The following is a 10,504-nucleotide window of genomic DNA, read 5'->3' as shown; positions in this document are numbered from 1 at the left end:
TATTGGGTAACATATTAATAGAAGTTGAAAGTTTTGTGGGTTTCTTTTAAAATATTTTTTAAATTTTGTGTCTTGACTTCCATATCCTGGTCAAAATTACATGAGTATTTTTATTCTATAAGAAAAATATTGAGGGTCGGTCACCTAAGGTGAAAATACTGGTGAAAGCAAAAGGTGGCTAGAGTGGTTGCATGTGATCTTGGTGGGTTAGCTCTACCTTGCACCCATGCCAAAGACTTTTAGCCAAATGTTCCTGCACTTCCTTTGTGCTTCTGCTGAGAGGACCGAGAACAGTTGCAGTGAAGAGTTTCTTTGAAGTGCTGTGGACTTGTTGTGTGCACGGGGAATGCTTTTTCGTCTCCTGAAACAAGGATTACTGAGTTTCTGGGAATACTTGCTTAATGGTAGTAAGGTGATCTGGAAACCTTGTCAGTCAGTGCCCTGTGAGGTTGATACGCAGGCCCATAGGAAGTAGGGTCATTCAGGATTTCAGGAGAAGGGCCTCCTGTCTGATATTTTACTGGCAGATCTCTTATCTACTCTTGATAGCGCTCTTTATGTGCTCTCTTTATAGCTACCCTGGACAATCTTTACTTCTGCGAAGTCCCATTGACTTCAGTGGTATTTTGCACTGGAGGAAAGCTCTGTATTGCTGCTGAGGTGTGCAGTTATGACTGAAAGGTGGAGACTGAGATGTGATAGAAAAGGCTGGGGCTATGAGGAAGCCACACACTGGGAAGTATACTCAAACTTCCAGGTGTAACAAAGAGAATTTGTACTTCTCTGAGCACCAGTTTTCCTAACTCTTCTTGGAGACTGCCATTGATTGCAGAGGTAATGCAATGGAAGGTTGATTTCTGGAAAAAGAAATACAAATTACTGTGTATTATAACATCTATTGTAAGTTGTGTACTATAGAATTAAGTCTTGATAGCTGGTTATTTTGAACAATCTATTTCTTCTGCAGTAATCCTCTCAGATTTCCTAGGGGGTTTCAGAACTGATGGCAGAGTATAATGTATACTTAGTGACAGAAAGGTGGAAAATATGTATAAAATAACCTCTTTTTTGTTTTAAAAACTTGACCTTTACAAAAATAGACATTTTTTTTTTCCTGCCATTTTACACATTTCCTGTGGATAAGTCAAAGCCTGACAGAAAGAAAATATAATCTGCATATGCTTTACACTATCCATCCAAGTAGTCTGGGCAGAATTCTGTATATGTGTAAGTTCTGAAGAGTCCTAAAACAAATTACCATGTGATATTGTTTCAGACATGATAATTTTGTACCATTGAAGCAAACCAAAGTGTAAATTGCAAAATAAAGAATAAAACCATAATTACTGCTTTCATTTATTCATACCATATTAATGCAATATAATTATCTGGAAGGCAGGATTTTATGAATAACCAAGAGAAAGCCACTGAATGGTTGTACTCATGAACACATAAAAACTAATACTTTTAAGCTGTAAATCACATTCCATTACTTTTAAAGTGACAAATGCCTTTGAACTTTATAATTGGAAATAATGTATTTTGGCATCTTACCTAGGGCTGTCCAGAATACTAGTGTTTGGAAATATTTCAAAATGGACAGAAGTACCAATGGGATACCATAGGAACTGTTACAGATTTTTGCAATGCGCCGGTGTTGGTCCATATATTTTGTCATATGCTTTCTGGCCTCTTAAAAAAAGTTTTAAGCGATATGGACCCCAAATAAGGCTTCAGGCCTGAATTATATACAAATAATTAAAGATGGAGCTGTTTGAATGCACAGTGAAACCACAAAAACCAACATATTTCAAAAAGCTATCCAAGATTTAAAAAGAAAAAGTTCAGTTCTTAGACATTTTATATTCTTTATTGAAAAGGATCAAAGTTCTTTTCATGTTGTGTGCTTAATCTTGTTTACATTATGTTATATCTTTTATATGACTTTAATGGTTGCAAAAGGAGGACGTAGTAGCCACGAGTGTTTGATTCACTCTGGACATTTTATCAAGGAGAGAAAACATCGAGGGTTGGTTCCCTATTTAAAAAAACCCAAACACCCAGTCCCCTCCTAGTTGTTGCCACCTTTTAGGGTATGCAAGATGAAGTTAAGGCATGACCCTAACTGACTGAGATAGTTTTAAAGAGCACACAGAATGATGGAAAATAAAGCAGTCAACACAAATGTGTGAAGTTTAAAGCATACATAACTTTCTTCTCCAGGAGTTCCTTTTCTACCCTTATCAGCCCATGTTGAAACTGTCAGCACATGGTACACTAGAGCAATGATGTAATCCAGGAGACAGGAATCATATTATATTTACACGATTTTTTCTCCAGAATTGATGCTTAGAAGACTTCTTATTAGGCTAAAGATTTGCGGATGTTTTTTTTGATGTCTTCCTTATCCTTTGGGTAAAGTTCTGCCTTCAAAACAACCTCAATTCTGAATTATTTCTGCATTGTGTAGGGGTTTTCTGGGATGAGGAATGACACAAAAAACATGTATTGGTTGCACACTGGGCCACTGGTGACTGGATTGTGACCTCCTGTGCTGTGGCTCCGTATGGATTTGACATCAAAGCCAAAGATGGAGGTGAATCTGTTATGTTTAAGAAATGACGTTCTAAAGTAGTCTTCAAATATTTTCATAGAAACTACAGGGGGAAAAATCTGGACACTCAAACCGTAACTGACAGTGAAAGATCTTATGTTTTTCCTATAATCAAATATGCTAACCAGTGTTAAACATTTAGCACCTTAGGGAAAAAAAAAAACAAACAAACAAAACCCAAACAACTGAGAAATTATGGTGGAATCTAATATCCTTTAGCTAAACATCATCTGCCAGAAGTGCACAACAAGATGTATAAAAATGTGGTTAACTGTCTGTGTAGAAGAACAGAAATTATCTTCTGTAAAACACATTTAATATAAATTAAGCCATTTTCTGTTAGAGAGCTGCCATGCACTAAAAGGGTCATGAAGCTCATTTTCCTCAAGTCTCAACCTATAACAGAGGTGCAAGTGTAACATACCTAAATAAACATCCACAATTATTTTTGCATAAATGTAAAGTGACATAAGAAATGAGATGCAATTATTTAGCCTCTGTGGGGGAAGAAGATGGTTTATTTGGTATGTCAAGGACTGACTCCCTTGAGAGAGAGAAACCACTTACTGAAATGGCTAAACTTTTACAGTATGTTGGTAGGAGGAGCCGGTAGTTGGAGCTGTCATGCACGCAATTTTTGCCAAACTTAAGCTATTTCCAGTCAAGGTTTTTAGGAGTATTTGGGTTATGATTATGGCGAACAAATACTCATACTTTGGAAAAAAAAAAAATCATCTCATTAAGAGAATTCTAATTAATAGAATTGACTAGGCAGTGCTGTGAATTTAGTACACATAGAGTTAAGGAATTAACTGCACTTTTACAAGACCTAGGGTGTTGACTTTTTTCAATAAGGTACTAATGAGCAAATAAAAAAAGTAGTGTTGTTGTGTTTTGGTTTTTTTTTCTTTTTCTTAACGTTAGCTGTCCTTGAGTCCTCGCTACATTATGTTAAATAGTTTGTTCAAATGCTAGAAACTGCTGAAAACCATTTAGCAATATGCAGTGGCTATTTGAACCAAGCCCTTCAAAACAGCAAAGATTTGCAAAACAGAGGTTTTGGTTCTCCAGGTCAGTCAATGACACTTGGACAAAGGTATTATGCTTCAGGCTGTTGAGGTCAAAATAGATTTTTGCTATATTACAAATAGATTTGTTTGAAACTACATTTGTATCTGTACTTCAAATCTGACTATCATTAATCAGAACCCCCTGTGTCAGTTTAGTTGGAAGATGGCAGAGTCCCAAGTCTGGTTGTGAGGCTATGGAATATGGGAATGAAGATATTGAACCAATAGCTGATATCTTTGACAGGGCTGTAACAGAGAGAGTGCGAGGGAGCTGTGTGCTTCAGCAGTGCTGTGATGCACGTGCTGCATCTTGCCTGAATTCAAGAGCAATGGGTGGGAAGGATTTTGGTCTTTTTCCTAGGTACTCTGTTAACCTAAAAAGTGCACCTGGGACACCACAGTGGTGTTTAAATATAAGCTCGTGTTTGTTCAGTACAGACCTGACTCAGGACCTTTCCTAAGGGAGCATCGTGTGCTGTTGCTGTGTTTGAAACTAGGAATGTAAGGTACTGTCACCAGCAGAGGATCAGTAGGATGTGGCACAGTGTACTTGCCATTTTTCTTCTCTGATTTTGTTGCTCCTTCTTGGCTGGTAACTTGGTGTAACTCATTATATTACTCATGTCATCATAAGAGAGAGCTCCTTCTTCCTTGAAGTGCCAGCTAGACTTTGCTATCTTGATCCTGAAGGATGTTCAGGTGAGATTAAAAAAGGCATTAGAATAAGAAGGAGCCCAAGCACTTGTGCTCATTTCTGGCTGGAACAGAGACCTAGTAGTGTTAAAGCTCCCTAACCCCTCTTGGGACTGGTCATTGGGCCACTAGAGCAAGGCTGCATTACTAGCTGTGTTAGCAGACACTTCAAAAAGATGAGACCTCAATCCTGGAGTCATCTGTCAACTAGGGAAGCATATTGTAAGCTATAATAGAAATAGTTTAAAATTAATAAACTAATATAACTGATTTCCTTTTCTAGAAGTTCATATTTCTCTGCATTCAGTAGTAAGTAACCAACAAAACTCTACCTGTTGTAAGTGTATCTGAAATTTGTATGAACCTTTGTGGAGTCCTTATCCCACATGAATTTTTTGAGGAATAGTTTTGTTGTTTTTTATTTTAATGCTGCTGATGGGTGTGTGGTTGGAAAGCTCTGAGAAGAACGTAAGTGTCTTCGGGAAGGCAAGAAGTATAAGGTCACTTAACAAAACTTGTTAAGCTTCCCCTAGTGCTTGCTTCCATTCAGGCTAATGTCTTTACAATTAAAAATATTTTCTCCTTGGGATAGCTACTTTCATTCATCTGGATGCAGTTTTTGATGCTATAGGTACTTTGCACACTGCTACAGCATCTCTTTTTGAAATTTACTTTCTCTTCTTGCAGTTTATATCAAAACCTAATCTGCTTTACAATCTGGCAAATTTGTTAAGTAACTCAACAAGAGGTATTTGTCTCTGTGTCATCAAAACTTTGTCCTCCAGCTGTATCTTTATGGATGTATTTTGGCTTATATTTCTGCACAGTTTGTACTGAGAATGACAGTCTTGAAAATGGTTGGTGTTACAGCAGGCATGACAATACACTTATTTTCTTGGAAACTCTTGCATTTCTTGTCCTCTGTAATAAATTTTAAAGAGATCAATTTACTTTCTGCTATTTTTACTCTTGTTTTTTTGACTTATAGTTAAGAATATGTTTTATTTTGGCATGTTTTAGTCGTTTATCAATTGTCTCTATAGTTTTTACCAGCTCTTGACATATCTACTATTCCATCCAAAACCCTGTAAATTTCTATTGTACTGTTTTGAACCAATTTACAGTTGCAGTGAAAAATACTTTGGTCTTTTACGGAAATCATTCAGAGAAATTAATAAAAATTTTTCTGATCTTCTATTTTTCTTAACTATGTTTGCAAAAAAACTTCTGGTTGTTTCACCTGGCAGCTGATAAAGGAAAAGTAATATTCCTCAATTACACTTTTTCTGTGGATTGCACTATTCTGGAATATTCAGAATGAATTTGTTTAGCAGTTTGAAGTCTTCATTTATAGTTTCTTCAAGATGGGTCTAAGATGTCCCAGAATGTTAAACCTAGTTTATCTGTAGGGTTCCTTCTACATGACAGGTTTCATGAGATTTAGGTTTGTTGGTAGAGTGGGTTTTTTAAATTTACTTGTTATTTAATTTAGCGCCCTTACACACAATGCTGGTAAATAAACTCACCTAAGTTAGGTGTTTAGTGACAACTACATGAAAGGTCCTGTCTTTTCCTGCTGTGTTTCCTGTGCTTTTTAGACACAAACATTTATCTTCTTATATTGTCTGGCTCTTCAATATCTGATTATTCTTTCTGTCTTGTCATGAATATCCTTCTCTTAGTACTTGTGGCACCTCAACCGTAAGGAGACCAAAACTGAACAAATAATTCAGAAAAAGAATAGTTGCAGTAAAGGCAAGTTGAATTTACTTTATACTGAACAGCCTAGAACCAATGTGAGACAAAGGGATTCAGCCTGTTCAGAAGATAGAACCTCTGTTACGTATTGTGGTCATACGTGGTTCCTGAGCCAGTGCAGCTTAGCTTGGTAGCACCAAGCATCAAGTTGCCCAAAGGGAATCTTGATCCTTTAAATAAGGTCTAGTGGTTATAGGTGCCTTTACCTTCCTGCTCCTGCAAAGTAAATTAACTTCCCAGGCTAAGTGGCAGTTCCCTGCATGTCCCAAAACCTGCTGGTGACTACAAAGAGAGTGGGAGCTGGAGGCCAGAGTGCTGTGGGAAGGAAAGATCCACCACCTCATGGGTTTCTGTTCTACTGGTCTGTCCATGGCAGCTCCTGCCAGAAGAGCAAACGATGCCCAGAGTGATGCGCTGAGGTGGCAAATCCTTCCTTTGCAGCACCAGCAGAGACTGGCATTTTCTGATGGTAGGCCGACTTACTTCTCAAGTTTTATTTCTTGTTCCTGGTTTATGTTTGGGAGTTGTAAGGTGAAAAAGATGGCTTACAGGCAAGTAGATTCTTGGATATTTCTGTTAGAATATAATAACTTTGAAGTAGGTAGGACTACATATGACACTATAATGAAAGGTGGCTTTCTTGCTTCCACAAGAAATTGCATAGATTTGAAATATTAGATGGTTTTGGATGGTTTTTTGTCTCCCATCCATGTTATTTTTATTTCTTGTGCTTTCTCAGGACTTTTTTGCTCGTCTGTGACTTTATAAGAACTACACTGGACTGAAATGTTGTTGCACTGAGTGCACTTCCTTCCTAACCTTACTGTTTTTTCCAAGATCTAAAAATGTAGGTTTTCTTCCTAAATAAAATCAAATAAAATAAATAAATCTACTGAAAACAAGTTTCTCCACTGACTGGTAGCTAAGAAACAACTCTCACTTCACTGACTGGTGGTACAATAACTGTATCAGACTTGTATAGGTCTTTTAAATTGAAATTAAATACTTCGCTATATCTTTTAAAATTCTGAATTAGAAAGTTGAAATTTCTCACAGGCTTCACATTGTCAGAAGTGATCACAAAATAGAAATTATTTCTAATTGGCTTAAGAGCTAAGGCATGATGTTAGGAAAGAATAAAACTTTATTTCTAACACTAAAAATTTAATATTCTTAAAAATCTCTTTACTACAAAACTTAGAAGTTCCTCTACTGATTGAGACGAATATCAACTGGAAAAGAATAAGATCTAATCATCCTTGACTTTTTTTAAAAAATACAGGTTGTATTGGAAACTCTTAATTGTCTGATTTAAACACCCCCCAGCCCATCCCCTGTTTATTGCCTCTTTAATCCTCTGTGGAATGACATCTGTAACCATAGATTAAGTGTGAAAACTAAACTTTAGTTAATGCCTTTTTCTTCTTGGAAATTTGTTACCACGGTTCAATAACTTACTACGTATATGTATTATCATAGTTCATATTTTTGGTTCTGTTAGTATGTTTCTTGTTCATGCACCCCGTCTTTCTTGTGGGATTGAGTTTGTCATTACTGCACTCAATTTGCCTAGGCAGGTTAAGAAATGAAGTCCCTTAAGCTCAATTTCATTTCTGCAATCAAGTAAAATGTTAATAAAAACTATTAATAAATCTTGTAAAATGTTGTGGACTTTAATCCTGTAAAAATTGTTAGACTTGACTGAAGTCAGGTGTGCTGGAATTTTTTTAAATATTAATTTCAAGGCAAAAAATATTCGATATTTTCAGTAAAGAAACCCATATTTAATAGAAAATATGGAATTGTCATGAATATTGCAGAACATACTGTAATTCCATGAGAGAACTTATGAATAAATACCTTCTTATAGACATACTTTGGACTGGCCTTTATAGGCTTATCTATTGTAATTTTCCCATTTGGTGGTAAATGAGTGAAGGAAAGGAACCATATTTCCCTTAAATTAAGGAACAGGATGACTGGGAACTCCAGATCTAAATACTGCACTCTCAGATACTGCACTGTTCCCACACCAACCCAAAGCTATTGAGGTTTTTGAACAAGCTGAGATGTTATAATTCTGCATTTTGTTCTAGCTGGACCCACTTCTCTGACTGTATAAATAGCTGAAAGTTTGGAGATGAAGCCCAAGATTAGGAATGGGACTAGGCATTAGCACTAGGTGCATTACACTGTTACACAAATCTGGTCCTTTTCACTCTTTTCCTGCAAAAGGAGGAATCCTCTCACTCAGGATATCATGGAAGCTGGTTTCTTACCACATGAATGAATATTTGACCTGCTCATACCCTCACCTTCCATGCTCACCCTTCTTTTTCATCAACTTTATACTTGCATTTCAGAATTTTCTTTGTGCAAGCCGCTTTGCAAGTTTATCATTGTGGAGACCACCTGAATCTCATATTCCAGAGGAATAAATATTAGCTTGAAAAAGAAAAATAAACACCAAGTTCTAATCTGTACCTGTTCCAAGGTCACATGCAAGTTCTTATAATTTTTTGACCTGTGAAAGCTGCTTCAGCCATTTGGCTTAAAAAGCTCTAATAGAACATATGTTTGCCTTGTCCTGTTACTCAAGTTGGTGTGCAATAGAAACATCTTGTTCTGAGTATGTTTTTTCTTCCTATTAGTAGTAGTAGCAGTGACTACTTTGACTATACAATAGAGGTTTTCTGCCTAGTCTGTCATTCGCTTCTTCTTGTATCACATTGCTTATGGCAATGTATGGGAAAACTGAGAATACAGAATGAATCATCTTCCTGATCCCTTCTACTATACAAGTAGAAAGGTTCAGGATGATGCAGCATCATCTCTTAAAACATTTTTCCAGGTACTATTTGCTTACCCAAACGCTTGTACAAGTGTGTGTGTGTTTTTCTTGACTCTGTTCATGCGGTCTTGGATGTGTGGTTTGGTTTTGTTTTGGTTTTTTCCTACTTTTTAAAAACAGCTTATCTGATTCTGTAGCCTGAAGAGGTGGATGAGTTGAAGTTGAAAGCAAACAGCATTTGCTTTGGTGCACTGCACCATGTATTCCATTGTGCTCATGGAACCAGAAGACAATAATGTGCTTATTAAAGGAAGACACCATTAATTACACAGCTATTGCACTGTCAAGAGTGGATAATTCTAGGTTTCAATGGCCTTGTATCATTAAAAATGCTACGTTTTCCAATATATTAACTTTCTTTCACTGATCTTGGGAGTGTGTTGAACACAAGGAAGCACCTGAAGCTGACAGAATTAACCATTAACATGGATCTTATTGCTTTGCCTATTTTTCCTTTTGTTCTTATGTGTATGCTTATCATTCTCTTTGCTTGGAGATTGCTGCTGTTACTTAAGCTTTCATCTCTTCCTTTCTCTCACTGTGTGCTAGTAAATGATGGCATTTAGGATTCTGTTACAGGTTTCAGTGGCAGAAAATGTTCAAATGTTAGAAGTGGCAACATCAGAAAAATAAAATAGACTGAGGCAGTTCTACAACTCATATATGAGGACATACTTTATGGTCTTTTATAGGAGAATGTCTCGTACTCTGATTCTTTCGAGAAAACTATTTATTTCTTCAGTGAATATTATTTATTCATTATTTTTATTTCATCAAGAAGGGAGGATCTACGTGCTTGTTTGAAATTCGCTTCTGCTGTGAACAGTACTTCTACCTTCCTGCAGTGGATCTGGAAGACCAATAGAGAAGCCATCGTGCCCACCTTGACCGGGAGAGCAGGCAGACTGAGGAAGTTGATGAGGCCTTCTATGCGCAGCTGAGAGTGGCCTCACAGTCACAGGCCCTGGTTGTTGTGGGTGATTTTAACTTCCCTGATGTTTGCTGGAAGGACCATTCAGCCAGCCAGCCACAGTCCAGGAGGTTCCTCCAGTGCATTGATGATAACTTCCTCATGCAGATGGTGGAGGAGCCGACCAGGAGAGGTACACTGCTGGGATCTCATCCTCACTAACAAAGGGGATCTGGTCGAAGCAGTAAAGGTTGAGGGCTGCCTGGGTTGCAGTGACCACGAGATGGTGGAGTTCAGCATCTCGTGTGGCAGGAACAGAATAGCAAGTAGAATTGCAACCCTGGACTTTGGCAGGGCTAATTTCGGCCTTTTCAAGCAATTGCTGGGAGAAATCCCATGGGCAAGACTGCTTGAAGGAAAAGGGGCCCAAGAGAGCTGGATTGCATTCAGAGATTGCTTCTTCCATGCTCAGGATCAGAGCATCCCCACACGTAGGAAGTCGAGGAAGAGAGCCAGAAGGCCTGTGTGGTTGAATAGGGATCTGTTGGGTATGCTCAAGCAGAAGAGGCGAGTTTACAGGTCATGGAAGCAGGGACTGGCTACTTGGG

The sequence above is a fragment of the Patagioenas fasciata genome, chromosome 2, assembly GCF_037038585.1.
Source record: "Patagioenas fasciata isolate bPatFas1 chromosome 2, bPatFas1.hap1, whole genome shotgun sequence".
Lineage (NCBI taxonomy): Eukaryota > Metazoa > Chordata > Aves > Columbiformes > Columbidae > Patagioenas > Patagioenas fasciata.
The sequence above is the reverse complement of the archived record's forward strand: the minus strand, read 5'-3'. Positions refer to the sequence as shown.